This window comes from Meriones unguiculatus, chromosome 5 (assembly GCF_030254825.1).
Source record: "Meriones unguiculatus strain TT.TT164.6M chromosome 5, Bangor_MerUng_6.1, whole genome shotgun sequence".
In the NCBI taxonomy this organism is placed as follows: domain Eukaryota; kingdom Metazoa; phylum Chordata; class Mammalia; order Rodentia; family Muridae; genus Meriones; species Meriones unguiculatus.
Genome location: NC_083353.1, coordinates 7,497,518 through 7,515,929, shown reverse-complemented (window position 1 = coordinate 7,515,929; position 18,412 = coordinate 7,497,518). Strand labels below are relative to the sequence as shown.

The 18,412-nt window shown below is 39.8% G+C and overlaps 1 protein-coding gene across 2 annotated transcripts in view; it reads right to left on the bottom strand.

Moving 5' to 3' along the window:
• Ctnna2 (catenin alpha 2) overlaps nucleotides 1–18,412 on the bottom strand; it is a 1,157,068-nt gene that overhangs the window by 937,672 nt on the left and 200,984 nt on the right. The gene's annotated exons all lie outside the window — the stretch shown is intronic.

Sequence of the window (18,412 nt, the reverse complement as noted above, 5' to 3'; positions counted from 1 at the left end):
CTCTCCACAGTGAGCTGGGTACTCCTATATCAATCATTAAATCAAGAAAATGCCCAACAGACTTGCCTCTAAGACAATCTGATGGAGGCATGCTCTCAATTGCAGTTCCTTCTTCCCAAAGCCCATAGATTGTATAAAGTTTACAAAAAATTAACTAGATCATAGCCTTTAAACCAAAAGAAGTAAAGGAGAACCTTCTAACGACCCTAGATCTCCTTTCCTCCTGCATGGTAGAAATCCTGTTCCATGTGAGTGCAGAAAGGCATCTCATCACCCCAGGGGCCTCAAGAAGCACTCAGCCCAAAGAGACTGTGGGTAAACAGTAGCCTGAAGTGAAAGGTAAATTAAAATGATGGAAAGGCTGGTATGGAACTTCAAGATTTTTCTCAGAAAGCAGAGGATGTGGGTTGAGAACTTAGAACATTTGCCTAGTGCATGCAAAGCCTTATGGTCTATCCCCAACACTGAAAAAAATAAAGTTGGGGATGTATAGGTGACTGAATGTAAATATGTGCAAGACATACAATCACAGATCATAAAAAGTACATAAGTATTGTCTCATTTTAGAGCTCTTGATAGTTGCCATATTTGAAAACTGTGCTGGCTGGAATGAATTTAAAAGCAGCCCTGACACTTCTACGCAATCTCTTATTGGGAAATAGTGCTCTGACTGGATACAATAGGCTCTCCTGCCAGTCAAAACACCACTCCTCCATACATTTCCATTGGTGATGCCTTTATGAAGAGCCAGGATAATGTCATTTCCAAAGGGAAAAGGGAAGCCATGGTAGCTACTTTTAACAGAATGCCTGACAAGAAGCTGTTTAAGGAAGAAAGGGCTGACCCCGGTTTACAGTTTGAAGGGATAGTCCATCGCGGTGGCAAAAGAACCATGAGGACACAGAAGACGGTGTTTTGACTCATGCTCTCACTCTCTTTGTTTTATTCCAATTCTACACTCCATCCCACTCCACAGCACCTGGCCAGGACTACTGCAACAGCTTCCAACTCATTTTCATCTTGTATAAGCAATTCACATAGTTACTGAGCTTTAGAAAAATACAGTTATCACAGCTGCTCAAATACCTTCATTGCATTTCTCCTCCCCGCAAGAGAAAGAAAATGCAATGTCCTTATTCAAAAGCCATTATCAAAGATAAAGCCCATGAAGTCAGTCTCCTCTCTCATATCTTCCTCTGTCCCTTTCCTTCATGAATTCCAAATACCTCATTCCATGAATCCTAATTCCAGTCTCAGCTCCAGAAAAATTCAGCTCCTTCCCTTTGTATTTTGAAGGTGAAGGGCTGCATAGGCTCTTGTGTTTGAGCACTAGACATCCAGTTGATGGTGCTATGTAGGAATGGGTCTGTAACTGTTGTTCTCAATCTTCCTAATGCTGTGACCCTTCAATAGTTTCTCTGTTGTTTGGAACTCCCCAGCCACAAAATTATTTTGTTGCTACCTCATAAATGTAAATGTGCTACTTTTATGAATCATAATGTAAATACTTTTAAGCTAGAGGGGTCCAAAAGGGGTCACGACCCATGAGTTGAGAACTACTGTTCTAGAACCTGTGTGAGTGGAGCCATTCTGAAATAACTGGATTGCTGGGAGGCTTGAGGACTTATAGCCCAGTTCCACTTCCTGTTTGCTCTTTCTACTTCTTGATGTCAGATACAATGTGACCAGCAGCCTCCGATTCCTGCTGCCATTCCCAGCCACGATAGTGGACCCTGCCTCTTCAAATTGAGTCCTGTCACAGCAATGAGAAAGTCTGTCATGTACCTTCCATTTCCCCTTAGTCCCTCACATATTTTTATGTTCTTACATATTTTTAAGCAGTTATTTTCTCTTTCTCCCATTTCTTTGCATTATAATGCTAAATCAGGTAATATTCCTTTTTTGGTTAAATTCTTTCATCTTCAGATAGAATGGCATTTGAATAACTATTAGAAACCCTGCCAAGCCAGGTTTTAATGTAAGAGCTGCCACCTCCTCCAGATGAGAATGCTCCCTATTGAAGCAAGAGATGACACTTTCCTCACTTATATGCTAATTAAAGGCTCCAGTTCTAATATATAACAACCAATGAAGGGAGCATAATTCATTTTGCCTTTCAATTTTATTCCACTCAAGGAGCGTGGTTGAAATGGAAGTCTTCACATGAAACATTTAAAAGTATAATAAGTCAAGAACATCAAGGACTCTCTCCAAGCTCTTTACCCACTTTGCAAAAGATAAGGCCATTCTGAACAGAGTCAAACAGTGCTTTATTCCTGCTGGTCAGGGTAATGGTGAGAACTGCTAACCCTGCCTCCATCTTAACAGAAAAAGAGAAATGATCACAGCAACAGTCATTAGAAGTAGAAATACTTTTACTAATACGAAGCCTGTAAATACTGATTTGTAAAAGTTGCTACCAAAATGACAGGGGGATGACAACTGTTTATTAAAACTGTGATTTTTTTTAAATGTTTTTGTATTGTTTGCAAAATTATCCTGGTTTAATCTTATGTTACAAATTGCATTAAAGTGACAAAATCTGAATTTCAAGAACTTCATAAAGGTATACATAAATTTCTTAACTGTTTATTTTAAAGAAATTCTGTATGCCTTGATTATCAATTTGAATATTTATGTAGAAAGAGAATAAAGTTTTAATATCAAACATGCATGAAATAAGAGCAGAATATAAGAAACTAAGAACTCGTCTTATTAAAACTAGAAAACATAGTCAGTCACTGAGGTGGCTCAGTAGATAAAGGTCCTCCGTACCAGGCATGATGACCCAAATTCCATCCCTGGAGTTCATAGGGTAGAAAGAGCTAATGGAGTTCCCACATTGTCCTCCTAATACACATGGGCTCTGTGGAACGCACATTATCATACAGATACACACACAAACACACAATAAGTATATATAAGAACTATAGCAAAATGAAATACTGGGTAATAAAATCAAAACACAGCAAAGGTTCTACTCAAAAGCAAAGAAAGAGCATCATAGTATAAACTTGATGAGAAGGAAAATCATAGTCTTACCTACACGGTGTGACCAATCAAGATGTAATAACCAAGGAATGAGGCCGAATTGGGGAGATAGCTTTACAATTTCCAGAAAAACAATGCAAAGCATTTTACAAGAAAAACTGGCTGAAATAGGCAGGGTTCATTGGGAAAACCTGCTGTGGAGAAGTTAGGGGATAATGAAACCTGCTGCATAACCAGCAGGTTGATCTAATAATGTTTTGCGGACATTCCCGAAAACCTTGCATACTTTGGTTTTTGCAAATTTTATTATTACAACATAGGACACAGAGAAAAATTTATCACTTAACATTTAACTCTGACTCAATCACAGCAGACCTGGTGATGTGATTCTTTGATATCTTTATAATGTTACCTTTATTCTGAGACATGACACAGTATGCAAAAACAAGGTATTAGGTATGTAATACAGACTGAAGCAGAGCTCACAGTGAGCTCTCAAGTGCTTGTAGAGTGTTACCTGAACATAGTTAACTCCCTCAAACCTTGAAAAACACTTCCTTGCAGAGAAAGGACAATCCTATAAGGCTAAGTGTCCTGGAACAAGGCCAGCACATGCAGACCAGAAATTCTCCATCTCCATAATCAGGCAAAGATCCTGTTTCTATGAGCCCCAGGTGTGTGTACATAAAGGGCAGGGAAAATGCTGAAGAATATACAGGTATATAACAGAGAGGCCATGCTCATACAAAATATGTGATTCCCAAAGGGTACTAAATGGAGAGAAAGAAAAACAGACTGAAGTGATGTGGTGACTTATAATTATTATAAAGAAGGTTATGGGTAAGTATGCTTGCAGATAGAATCAGAGACACTCCTCTAAAGACTGCATGTGCACTTCTAGCACAATGGAGCATGTCCATGAAGTCCACATAAAGACTGGGGGCTATGGAAATGTCTCAGTGACACCTGTTGAGAAGATTTCCACCACCTTAATGTGAACTAATGACAGAGCAATGATGGATACAATTCCAGCCCCACTATTTCTGTCATCAGATGTAAAGACATTAAGGGTGTATTACTCTGCTCAAAGTTTAGCTATGAGTCTCAGCATCTGCTTTGACACCTTGCTGGGTAGAGTCTTTCAGAGGTCCTCTGTGGTAGGCACCTGTCCTGTCCTGTTCTGTTTGCTCCCTCTTCTGAGTCTGTCCTGTTTGCCTTTCTGAATGAGAATTGAGCATCTTACCCAGGGTCTTCCTTCTTGCTTAGGTTCTTTAGGTGTACAGATTTTAGTAGGTTTATCCTAAATTATATGTCTAATATCCACTTATAAGTGAGTATATATCATGTGTGACTTTTTGCTTCTGGGATACCTCACTCCGGATGATCTTTTCTAGTTCCCATCATTTGCCTGCAAATTTCATGATTTCCTTGTTTATAATTGCTGCGTAATATTCCATTGTGTCAATGTACCGCAGTCTCTGCACCCATTTCTCAGTTGAGGGACATCTGTGTCACCAGCTTCTGTCTATTACAAATAAAGCTGCTATGAATGTGATTGAGCAAATGTCCTTTGTATACCTGAGCATCTTTTGGATATATGCCTAGGAATGGTATAGCTGTTTCTTAAGGTAATACTATTCCTAATTTTCCAAGAAAGCATCAGACTGATTTACAAAGCAGTTGAACAAGTTTGTATTCCTACCAGCAATGGAGGAGGGTTTCCTTTTCTTCACAACCTCTCCAGCATGTATTGTCACTTGAGTTTTTCATCTTAGCCATTCTGATGGGTGAAAGGTAAAATCGCAGGGTCATTTTGATTTGCATTTCCCTGATGACTAAGGACACTGAGTATTTAAGTATTTCTCTGCCACTCAATAGTCCTCTATTGGGAATCTTCTGTTTAGCTCTGTACCCCATTTTTAATTGGATTGCTTGATTTGTTGCTTTTAAACTTCTTGAGTTCTTTATTTACTTTGGATATCAGCTCTCTGTCAGATCTACATTTCGTGAAGATCCTTTCCCAGTCTGTAGGCTGTCATTTTGTTCTGATGACAATGTCCTTTGTTTTACAGAAGTTTTCAGTTTCATGAGGTCCTGTTTATTGACTGTTGATTTAAGAGCCTGTGCTGTTGGAGTTCTGTTCAGGAAGTTCTCTTTTGTGCCAATGGCAGAGTAAAGGGAAGCTTATGAAAGAAAGGGGAGATTAAAGACCTAGAAGGGACAGGAGCTCTGCAAGCTGAACAACAGAACCAAAAAACCTGGGTACAGGGGTCTTTTCTGAGACTGATACTCCAACCAAAGACCATGCATGGAGATAACGTAGAACCCCTGCATAGATGTAGCCCATGACAGCTCAGTCTCCAAGTGAGTGCTCTAGTAAGGGGAACAGGGGCTGTCTCTGACATGAACTCAGAGGCTGGCTCTTTGATCACCTCCCCCTGAAGTTGGAAAACAGCCTTTCTAGGCCACAGAGGAGGACAATGCAGCCAGTCCTGATGAGACCTGATAGGCTAAGGCTCGATGGAAGGTGAGGAGGACTGTCATTATCAGTGTACTGGCGGAGGGGCAAAAGAGGTAAAGAGGGATGTAGGGTGGGATTGGGAGGGGATGAGGAAGGGGGCCACAGCTGGGATACAAAGTGAATAAACTGTAATTAATAAAAATGGGGTGTATTGCTAATCCTGCTTCTTATTCTTTTCCTCAACACAAATACATCAAGGAAAGGGAGTAAATGTGTATAAAACAGGACCAGCCTCTCTTTCACTTAGCCATTAGCCATGGCCATTAGTCCTAGAACAGTTTCTACAACAAGTAGAAGGCAGGGCTTTCCTAAATGTAAGAGTAGGGTTGGACGATCTTCTGCCTGATTTATAAAATGTGTCAGATGAGCTAAAGCCAGCTCAGGTCTTTCCTTGATAAAGTCTGAGTTAGCAAGCCCAGTAGGGACAACATGTCCAGGGTTTATCTTCATCACATTGTCCTTGACTCACAATTTTTGTAAAGGTAGGATCTGGTGGCTGAAGGACTAACCAAGATAAATCGCATCCCTTATCCTATTGTAAAAGGTATTTACTCCTGTCAAAACAACTTTGAAAATTAAAAAAAAAATACACAAAACAAGTGTAATTACCATTAGGATTCATGATTCTGTAATTATTAAAAGCCTAGTTATAAAACTATCCCAACTCTGCCTGCTCAGAGTTTATGCCGTTTAGAAAACAGGCATGGTTGAGCCAAAAATTTGTGTTTCCCCCAAATTTTCTTAAAGAATTCTTTTATTCCCTGGTGATACAACTTTTCTCTGCCATTATTGAGAGACCAAAAAGATTGAAAATTAGCAGCTATTATTAAGGCCTGAACTATGTGGGTGGAGAAGTCTAGTAATGCCCTGAGGGGAAGTACCACCTTTCTGCATTCTTTCCCCACCCACTAGAGATAACAGTTGCTAGGAAACTGGCCCATCCCCCTAGGGAAGGACACCAGGTTATTATGGTCTAGGGACCTTTCTATAGCCAATCAATTCAAAATGTAGCATTTTGGCCAATAGATGCTTGCCAGGCAGGAATTGCCCCTGCCTTGGGCATGCTGGGAGGGACCAGAATCTATAAATGACCCAACTAACCTGGGCACAGCGCGCTCAGCTCCCACCGCTTTGGCGGTGGGTGTTGTGGGCCCAAGCTGCAGCTTGTAATTTACAATAAAAAGACCCTCATGTCTTTTGCAACAGAGTCGATTCCTGTAGATCTTTTGGGGGCTCGCAAACTGGGTATAACAATTATCACCATGACAGTCTGTTGTTTTCATAAAGAGAAATAGTTAGAAACGCACTCTCATCCGAAGGTACTTTAGATTCCTGATGTGCCCAGAGACTTATGCCTTCTCTTGAGATCACAGCAGTGGAAGGGCTGTTTCCAAGCCAAAGAAAAATAATTTCCTGCGGTAAACTTTCAAATGTTGTAACAAAGAATTGAAATTGTTATCGCAAACTATCTTTTTCACTTGATTCATATTTTGACCTCAAATAATTCCAATAGGAAAGTTACTACTATCTATGCTAAGTATTTAACACACAAAAAAAGTGTGTGCATATTTGTGAGGTTCATTGTGATGATTTGACACGTACATTCCATGTGTAATGACCCAATCAAGGTAATTAGCATTTCTATGTCTTTAAATGTTTAGAGTGTTCCACTTTGTCAAATTCTTAGAGCATCTGTTTGCCTGTGCCTGGCTCTTTTCTCTTAATGGCATGTCTTTCAGTTCCACTTATGTAGCTGAAAAATGCAAGATTTCTCTTTCTCTCATTTTCATTTTCTTTTTTCTTTTTCTTTCTTTCTTTCTTTCTTTCTTTCTTTCTTTCTTTCTTTCTTTCTTTCTTTCTTTCTTTCCTTCTTTCGTTTTTCTTTTCTTTTTTTTTTGTTGGGGGAGGATCCAATACTTTATTTATAAAAACAGAAAACATGGCTCACGGCACTCCAAGAAACTCAAAAAAAGAGACAGTGCGGCTTCTAGAGGGGAAACAGTCCAATCCGGTCCTCTGGGCAAAAGGAACTTGCCAGAGTTCAATGCTGTCCTGAGTTTGTATGTGGTGTCAGAGCAGGGCACGATGTTTCCTGTCAGGTGGTGAGTGCGGAACCTGGCATCAGTGGTGGCCGCTCCGGAATAGGCAACAATTCCTCCGCAATCCACGCGGTCCCTAGGCAAGTATTGTCCTTATTTGGGCCCCTGTGCTTGGTTCCTGACCACCTGACCTCCTCTGAAGGTGCCCGGTTATAGTTCTTCAGACAGTGCAGTGCTTCTCTTGATGCCTCCCGGTCCTCCTGCATGATCAAGTTCTTTGGCATCTCCTGCAGCTGGAGCACTTCTTGCTCTTCATTCTCACCCAAGCCTGCTCCTACTGTATCCCCTGGACCTGCTCTCAGCCCGTTGCAACCCCTGGGCCCGTGCTGCAACCTAGCTATCCAGAGCTCCTGTAGCCAGTCAAGTCCCCTGGTTCCAGGCCCTCAGCTCCTGGTGCTCCTCCGTGGCCTCTTGCATCCTGCACTCAGCCAGGACGCCGGCTCGAGCCTCGTGCATCTTCTTTTGCACCTCCAATATGACCTGTAGCATGAGAGCATGCACAGTCTCTAGGAACTGCCAGTAGCATTTGGTTAACACCAAGAGCTCCGCAGAGTATTTTGAGGGCGGCATTTTCATTTGCTGGACCTTGGACTTGGCAGTTGGGCTTGGTGGGTCTTGTGGCCCTTCACAGGCAGGAGCAGTATGGCTATGCAATATGGCTGGGGGTTGGCCCCAGAATGTGACCAGGCTGTTCAGAGGGCACAACATGAGATGTCCAGACTCGAATTCAGATTACTATTTCTTTATTAATTAGATGTATGCTTTGAAAAATTTACAATGTACATAATACATACTTGTTACTCTCATCCCCCACTTTATCTTCCTCCTATCCCATGCACCACTTTCTTTCCTACAACTATTTTAAAGGTTGAATATATTCTATTATGTATATATTACACAAATATTACATTTTTTTCAACCCTTCTCCCACATATGGACATCTTGGTTGACTCCATGCATTGTCTGTGCTTCCTCTGGTGCCTCAAATTTGGAAGTGCAGATTCTCATTTCCCTTTCCTAGGATTTGGGATGGTTGGTTTTAATTGTAAACTTGACACACCTTGAAAGATAGTCTCAGGGATGGGTTGCCAGGATTAGATTGCTATGTGGGTATGAATGTAGGGATTGCTGTGCTTACGTTAACTGATGGAGGGAGGCTCAGGCCACTGTGGAGGGCAGCATTTCCTAGGCAGGCAAGCCTAGGTGGTATAAACAATTACCACGCACACTTAAGTTATTTGTCTTTGCTGTTGTATGTACATGTGACATAACATGCTGCTTCAAGTTCCTCGCATCTTGGTATACATCCAATTACAGACTAGAGTCGGAACTGTGAACAACAACAACAAAAAATAAGGCCTTTATCTCTTAAGATGCTTTTTCACAATATTTTGTCCCCCAAACGAAATAAATCTAGAATATGCTGTAGTGGAATACTAGATCAAATAGCAGGATGATCCTCTCAGTGATAACTCTGTTACAAGCTTTTATGAAGTTTGATGCCCACGCTTGTAACATACAATGTCTTTTATCTCTTTTCCACCTAGAAAATTCTTTATTATTTAAGGCCCTGCTTATGTGTTACCAGTTCTCTGTAGCTGAAACTACATTACCTGTATCAGCTGTGGGAATAATAATTTCTTACCTCATCTGCATTTACATTTATACAATACTTTAATAAATATTTTACATAGCTACTTATTAATATTTATCTCTCAGTCGATCTCCCCAGTTGCATAGCTCTTTGCAAGCAGTGTTCTACATTTCAATCCTTGTTACACTGTTTGGTAGATGACTGAGAAATATGTAGTGCAATGAAGAATAAGATGTATACTATGCAACATTCTTTTTATTTACCTTTTAGAGATATGATTTATTATTTCATAGTGGTCAAATAGGATACAAGGGATTACTTCAATCTTGTATCTGCTGATGCTTGCTTTGTGACAAACTATATGGTTTATTTTAGAGAAGTTTACATGAGGTGCTGAAAAGAAGCTATACTCTTGAATTTGGGTGAGAAGTTGTATAGACATTTGATTTAGGGCCTCTGTAAGCATTCTTATTTCCATGGTTTGCTTCTGTCTGGATGATCTATCCCTTGGTGAGAGTGGGGTGTTGAAGTCTCCCACTATTAAGGTGTTAGGATCAATGTGTGATTTCAGCTTTAATAATGTTTCATTTGGAAATGTAGGTGGTCTTCTATTTGGGGCATAGATGTTCAAAATTGTGATGTCTCCTGGTGCAATTTTCCTTTGATGAGAATGAAGTTCCCCTCCTCTTCTTTTTTGATTAATTTTGGATGAAAGTCTATTTTATTAGATATTAGCATAGCTACCCCAGTTTGTTTTCTGGGTCCATTTGCTTGAAAAACATTTTTCCAGCCCTTTACTCTGAGGTAGTGTTTATCTTTGTTACAGAGATGTGTTTCTTGGATGCAGCAGAATCCTGTTTCCTCACCCAGTCTGTTAGTCTGTGTCTTTTTACTGGAGAATTGAGTCCATTGATGTTGATAGATAATAGTCACTAATGAAAGTTAATTCCTTTTATATTGGAGTCGGTGGTCTTACTGTGATTCATTGTTTTGTTTCTTTTAATTTTTGTTGGGAAATTATCTGTATCCTATGTTTTCTTGGGTATAGTTGTTTTCGTTGGATTGTAGTTTTCTTCTAGTATCTTCTGAAGGGCTGGTTTGCTGTGTAGATATTGCTTAAATTTAGTTTTTTTTTCATGGAATATTTTGTTTTCTCCATCTATGTTGATTGAAAGCTTTGCTGGGTAGAGTACTCTTGGTTGGCATCTGTAGTCCCTTAAAGTCTGCATGACGTCTGCCCAGGCCCTTTTGGCTTTCATAGCTTCTGATGAGAAATCTGGTGTAATTCTGATAGGTCTACATTTATATGTTACTTGGCCTTTTTCCCTTGCTGCTTTTCATATCTTTTCTTTGTTCTGTAGATTTAGTGTTTTTACTATGATGTGACATGAGGAGTGTCTTTTCTGCTCTAGTCTATTTGGTGTTTTGTAGGCCTCTTGTTTATGGACAAGATGTTTATGGACATCTTTCTTTAAGTTGGGAAAATTTTCTTCTATGGTTTTCTTGAAAATATTTTCTGGACCTTGGAGCCTGGTATCTTCTTTTTTATCTATTCCTGTTATTCTTAGATTTTGTCTTCTCATGGTGTCCTTGATTTCTTGGATGTTTATGTTTGGGACTTTTCTGATTTTACTTTTTCTTTGAGATAAGTATCAGTTTCTGAAAGTGTATCTTCAGCACCAGAGATTCTCTCTTCCATCTCTTGTATTCTATTAGTGATGCTTACCCTTGTGGTTCCTGATCTTTTCTTTTAAGTTCTCCAGCTCCAAGGTTCTCATTTTGTGTTTTCTTTATTGATTCTAATTCTGTTTTTATGCCTTGCACCATTTCCTTCTACTGTTTGAATGTGGATTCCTGTCTCTCTGTTACTGTCTCTATTTTTTTTTTTTTTTGTTTATTTCCTCTCTATATTCCACTAATTGTGCCTCTACTTGTGCCTCTGTTTGGTTATATTTGGCTGTGTTTCTTTGAGAGCTTTGTTCATTTCCTCTTTATTTGCCTCCACATGTTTAGCTAATTCTTTGATAGATTTGTTTGTTTCCTCTTTATCTGCCTCTATTTGTGTGTGGCTGTTTCTCTGAGAGATTTGTTTGTTTCTTCTTTATGTGCTTCTAATAACTGGATAAGTATAGCTTTAAAGTCATTTTCCTGTGTTTCTAATGAATTGGAGTATCCATTGATTTAGGTGGTTGCTGGTGAAGCCATGATGCCCTGATTTTTATTAGAAGTGTTCTTTCACCAACCTCTGGCCATTTGCTTCTCTAACTTTCAGTGTTTTTTTCCTGGCTTCTGCAGTTCAGACTGGTACCGTCTTTTTCTGGTGTCTGGAGAATTCTTCAGGAAGATGAGAGAGGTCCAATGGTTTCAGAGTTGGTCTTTCAGTTGTTCCTGTGGGAGGAAAGTCCTCGGGCACAGAAGGACAAATGTAGGCAAGCGCTGTACATGTTTGTGTGTGTGTGTTTGTGCGCATGTGTGGAAGTGTGCCTTGAGGGACAGGGTGCTAGGCAATGTAGAAGCCTTAAGTGTGTGGAAGGGGCCCTGCCTTGCAGGGACCAAAGAGGTTGCAGGTCCTGGAGGTGTTGCAGGCACTGGTGATGATAGCAGGGGCAATTTGCTCATGCACATTCCCTGAATACCTCAGTGGCCTACAGGCTGCTGATATTCAGCTACAACTGAGCTTCACGAGTTATTTGCCTGAACTCCACTGGTGGACATGCAGAGCAGGGGCTTCAGTGTCCTAAGAAACCCTGTGTTTCCCACAGTGGATATGTGGGTAAGAGGGATCTGATGTCTGGCTGCTAGCTTAGAAGTACCCTGGGGCTCTGCAAGCACTTGAGGGTGCACTCACTCTCTAGCAGGTCAAATCGGCAAGCACCAGGGCTCCCCCTGCTCTCTACTCTCAGGTTTGGACCTATTGAGTCAAATGTGGGAGGATGAGCTCAGTCAGCCCAGTGGTGCTGATGCTACCAAACTAGAGAGTCCAGCTGCAGTCCAGTTCCACAGAACTGGGAGGCCGGTCTAGGTTCCTGCTGGGAAGTGCTGGGGGGGTCACAACAGTGGTCCACAGACCTGGGTGACCCAACCCCTGGTGTACCTGGGTAGTTTGGCAGGTCTGCTGGACTTTGGTGGCTGTACAGCTGGCTGTCCTCCACTGAGGGATTGGGCGTCCCATACAGTCACTGGCTAGGAGGTCCTCTATAGTCAGTATGGCTGCTCGCAGAAGAATGGTTTCACAGATTTGGGCCTAGGAAGGTTGGTACAGCTGGCAGCCACCGCTGAGAAGGTAGGAGCCCCTCCTCTGCTGTATCAGTCCCCAGGCAGTGAGTTCTGTTCTGAGAGTCTCTGGCACTGTGGGCCAGCTCTGCTGAGGAGGAGGGAGGCCCAAAAAAGGGAAGTACAAGGGGTTCAAAAGTTCTCCACTCTGTTCCCAGAGAAGTCCACAGGAGACCTGAATCTAAAGGTCTCAGCTCATGCGATGTCCCCTCTTGTTCAGGAAGCCTCAATGTAGATTTTCTAGCTTTAGCTGTCCCTCCACTCACCAATTTCAATGTTTCAGATCCTCTGTCTCTCACATCCTATGTGCCATGGTCGCCGCCATTTTGGATCTCCCCGTGTATCAACTTTCTATTAATAATCATCTTACTTAAAATGAAGTTTAAATTTTAAAACATTGTAAGTTTGGAAGCAACTCATTAATGTATTTATAAACTGGAATTATCAATAAATATACACATGTGATATATAATTAAATGGGTTTATTTATATGATGTTTAATATTTACTATCAATTTGACATAAGATAAAAACATCTTGGAAAAATGTATATAAGGATTGTCTAGATTAGGTTGGCCTTTTCATGTGCCAGCCAGCGGGCACTGTCCTATTTAAACTAACTGAGGTGTGAAGGTAGACCCACTGTGGGCAGCACCATTCTCTGGGCAGGAGATTCTAAACTGAGTGTAAAGGAATGGGATGAGAGAAAGAATACATGCACTGATCCCCTCTTCTATGCTTCGACTGTGGGTATGACATGTCTACTCCTTCAAGTTCTTGCTGCTTTGACTTCAAAATGTTTGAGTGTAACCTGAAATTGTGAGCAAATACACAGTTCCTTTCTTAAGGTGTTTCTTTCAATTCTTTTATTACCAGGAGAAAGTAAACTAACAGAGAAGTAAATGTTCATTTAATCCCTAGGATTAGAACATCATATTAAAATGTCAAAATCCTTTTACATTCTTATTAATTTTTATTTTTTATATATATATTTATTTTTTAATCATTGATTTTTATTTAATCGAGCATGAGAGATTTTAATGCAAAATCCTTAAAATTGGTTGGTTAATATTTAAAAGTTGATTCCAAATTTAAAAACTTAGCCATCATTCAAACCCAATAAAATATTCAGCTCAAAGTTACTACCTGCTTAGTAATTCTGATGAAGTAGAATTGAAATTAACATAATACAGCATGGTTGGCAGACACACCTAATCTGTAGTCAGCAGGTAAAAATTATGCAAGGAGAATTCAGTTTGAAATCCCCAGAGTAAAAGCGAAGGAAATATGAGTTCCTGTTATGCAGAGGACCAAAGCAAAAAAGGAATATGAAAGGGGAGGTGTCTCTATGAGAAGTTATTTTGATGATCAGGCAAAACTGAAAGATTCACCCTTTTAGCGAATTACAGTGACTTTTCTCCAAGTCTGGAACATACTAATCATCATCTATAATCTATCATGCTACTGATAGCAAGGAATAGCATTTGAATCACTGTCTTTCTGTGTTTTGTGCCAGATGTTTGCTCCCTGTGTAAGCAAAGTTTCAAAATAGATGTGAAGATTAGAACTCACTCACCTATCAAGTGCCACAGAAAATAGCCTCTCTGTTAGACTGCCTAAAGGATAATTGTCCCCCACAGAGCTCTGGCAAGCTTTCCACATTTCTCTTCTGTGAGGTTAAGTCTAGGTGTCAGGACGTAGTTGTCCAAAGTCTATATCCTTGTTTGTATTTCACAAGTACTTCTCTTGAACGGATTTGTTTGTGTAGAGATACCTGCAAGCATTCTTGAACAGTGGTATCACAGAGCTCTATTTCATGTATGTATGATGCCTTTATCAGGGCATATTTGAGGAGAAGGAGGAAAATATTAAGTCTTTGAGAATTAGCCAGTTATCATTTATTACAATTTATTAATTTGTATCCCGGCTGTGCCCCCCCTTCTCCTCCACTTTAAGTCATGAAAAAAGAAAGAAAGAAAGGAAGGAAGAAAGGGAGGGAGGGAGGGAGGGAGGGAGGAAGGAAGAATTAAACAGTTAACAGCATAGTGGAGGGCCTAGGAAATGGCTCAGTTGATAGAGTGCTCTCCACACAAGCTTAATAACTCATATTACCTCAAGACCAATGTAAAACACTGCAAGGGCAGCATCAATGTGTAATCTTGGGTCTGGAGAGGCAGAGGCAGATGGATCTCTAAGGCTTACTGGCTGCCTAGCCTACTTGGAGAACCTTAGGTTCCAGAGAGAGACCATCATATAAAACAAGATGAATAGGCTAAATTCTCAGCGTTTCTGTCATGTTCAGGCATTGTTGGACTTCTTGGACTACAGCCTGTAAGTCTTTCTTGTATACATTCATTCTATATATTATGATATGATAATATAGGTATGTTCATTATGTCAGTTCTGCTCCTTTAGAAAACTCTGACTAATATAGAGAGATTTCTATTTTTTAAAAAATTTTTGAAAACAGAAATGATATACAGAAGCAGATGAAGGCCCAGTTTGAATTTGGCATGTTGTAATTTGCCTATCCCTGCTCTATCACACCCAAATCACAGACAAGCCTCTGACTTGACACAGTAAAATATTTTAGTGTAGTATACACATTTGTATGGCTTGACAGACCTTTCCAAAATCCTTGTTGATATTTATTTGTCTTTGTGGCAGTAAAGGGGAGTGGGACATTTAAATGGTAATTAAGTTTTGAATCCTCTACTTTCATGATGACATTATATTTGTTTTCTATCAAAAATTTTACTGACTTACTCTACAATCTGCCAGGATACTGCCAGCGTAATTAAGAAATGTGGGACCAAGATGAGAAAATGGATTAATGTGCACACTTGTGCACACGAGCGTGCGCGCGCACACACACACACACACACACACGGGGGGGGGTTTACAATTCTTCCGTCACGGTGACTTTGACATACATGCAGAAGCTGTGTGCTTCAGCCACCTCATAAGGCAGCAAAATGCCCAAGTCAGCTGATCATTCAAGAAGAAAGTCTGACCAAAGAGAGCTCAAAGGCAGGTTGCTTCCTTGACATGAAAGCTGGTGCCCCCGCTCTATTTCTCAAATGTCCTGATAAAATGAAACCAACAAGGAACCGACAATCAGGAAGCATTAGAGACTGTTCATGTCCTTAGGTTCTACCATGGTGACTCAGAAGCCTTCTAATTTGTGCTCATTTGTGTGACAATTCAGTCCCTCTATACGTCTATCCATCCTGTGAAGGACAGATAGCAAGCCTCTATAGTACCTCTGTTCCCAGGAAGAAAAATGCCCATTGTAGGTATCTGGCAAGGCAATTGCGATGGCCACATCAATGTAACTGAACACTGTAAAGACCATCTCTTTTTGCAACCCAACTGTCTTTCTGTTCCAACTGACTTTCTTCTTGACTGAACAGAATAGTTTCACATCAAAAATGCTCTGAAGCAAACTGTATGGTTCATTAGACCAAAGGAAAGAAAAATGAAATTCCTATTGCTAAAATGTTTAAATAAATTTTATGATGGAGCATGCATTACCTGAAATACTGTGATAATTATTGCATGGAACTGTTACATTCATAACCAGACATTCTGAAATTCATACAAGCAAGATTAGGTAACTGCTACTATTGCAAATGGATATAAATTGGTGACTGATTACATTTGAATATTTAATGTGCCCTGGTCCTCAGCAAAGCCTTCTCCCATATGATTTGACAAAAAAAAAAAAAAAAAAAAAAAAAAAACCCTCTCATCTTCTAGCATTTTTTTTCACCTGTCCCTATGATTAAATATGTACTATATAATATGTGTGTAATTTTATATATATTCATGTATACATATGTGTATATATGTTTGTATATACATACACACACAGGTATGTATAAATAACAGATGTATTAAGCATCAGATTGTTTTTGTCAGTTAAAAGAGGTTTAAAAAGTATCAGCAACTCCCTATAAAATATCAACTATCAGGGTACATTTTAATTTATTAGAATAAAAAGGGATTGATGAAAAAAATGTCTAAAACTGTCTTTCATCTCATTTAATATCTTGTTACATTTACTTGTGTATGTGAGGATGTGTCTGCGTGTGGGTATGCTTACACCATAGCATGTATGTGGAAGTCAGAGGAAGACTGTCATACTTCTCCCCGTCCACCATTTGGGCTTGGAGGACAAAACTCAGACCAGCAAGAATTTTTACTGTTGATCAAATGTCACAAGCCCCCGAACCTAGCAAAATACAGAAACATCCTACTTTTTAATACCCAAGAATGCTGAGTACAAATCTTTGTGCAAATATTTCATTCTTACAAAAAGTAGATTTCGATGTTTATGACTATAAGCTAATAGCTATCAAATCCCTAATGCATACTACCATAAGTATCCAATTGTCTATATGTCAACTGCATTCCTTTGGTGTGTTTTAATTTTTTTATCCATGAGGAACAGAAGTAGAAAAGTGAAGTAACTTCTAGTTAGTACGGACAGTCAACAGTGAGACTTATTACTCTTCACCAGTGTACTTTGATGCATAATTTGTTGTATTGCTAATTGTGATTTTACTAAGCAAGGCATTAGAACAACCTTGTCACCACCTATTGGAATAATAGCTTTCTTTAGTGTTTTACTGATTAGTACATGTTCGAAAATAAAATTTGAGTTGCTATGACAAACCCTAATCTTCCAAATAAGTGAGAAAATATATCACGTTAACAAGTTCCTGTTCACTACTAAATTGAGTCATGGAGTGAGACAAAGCTAGAATTAGCAGCTTTTTTATTGGTTGTTAATAAATTCAGGAAATGGGACAACCCAGTTGACAGCTGCCTTTGCCACTGCACTGCCACAGCACATGTTGTCATGAAGCTAACTGAGCCTGTCTGATCAAAATTTCCTGACTCCAATATGGAATATATGTTTGGAGGGGCCAAAACATAGGATGAGCTTTATCTCAAAAAAAACCTCATATACAACACCCACACCCCCCCCACACACACATGTGCGCAGACATTCATGCCATTTTGGTATTCAACTCTGGTTTCCTCCATCCTTCTAAAGGAGAACTACATACAAAGTAAATAAGCACATTATTTCAGTACTATTATAGGAAGAACTGCTTCCGTGAATTCCTCAAGTGACAGTCACACCTCTGTCCCAAGTCATTACATTGTAGTATATGGCCTTTAGAACTTTCTTCTATCTAAAGAAAGTGCACCTGGCAACTCACTTGTCATTTTTAGTCCTAAACACAAGTACAACAGAGAGGGTGGCAAATAATGAAAGAGTTTATTGCCAAAGTTCAATTTCTTTTTCTTTGCAATCCAAATACATTACTATTCATTTCCATTTTACAGTTTACATGTGCGAACTAGGGGAAATTACAGGCTGTGGAGCCAGGTGCTGCTTCCTAGATGTGAGCAATGCCAAATGTTAAGGACTGTATCAGTTACTCTCCTGTTCTTGTGATGTAACACCATATCCAAGGCAACTTACAAGAAGAGTTTATTCAGACTCAGAGTTCCAGAAGAATGATAATCTTTCATGCTGCATAAGCATGGCAGAAATAAACAGGCTTGGCAGTTTCAGAGGAAGCTGGCGATTTATGTCTTCAAACTTGAAACGGAGAAAGTCAACTAGAAGTAGCATGAGGCTTTGAACCCAGAAATCCTGCCCCCACAGTGCCAAACTTCCTCCAGCAGGTCCTAACCCTTTCCAAAAATTACCATCAACTTGCAACAAATGTTCAAATACCAGTGTCTATAAGGGCCTTCTCATTCAAACCACCGTAAGACCATGACCTGAGAGGCTTGAAATGAACATATAATCTATGCACCATATATAAAACTGAGAGTTAACCAAATAAAACCTCCAAAGCCAATGTAAAGTCTAAAATCCAAAATGTACTCACTTGAAGCATACATACACACACGT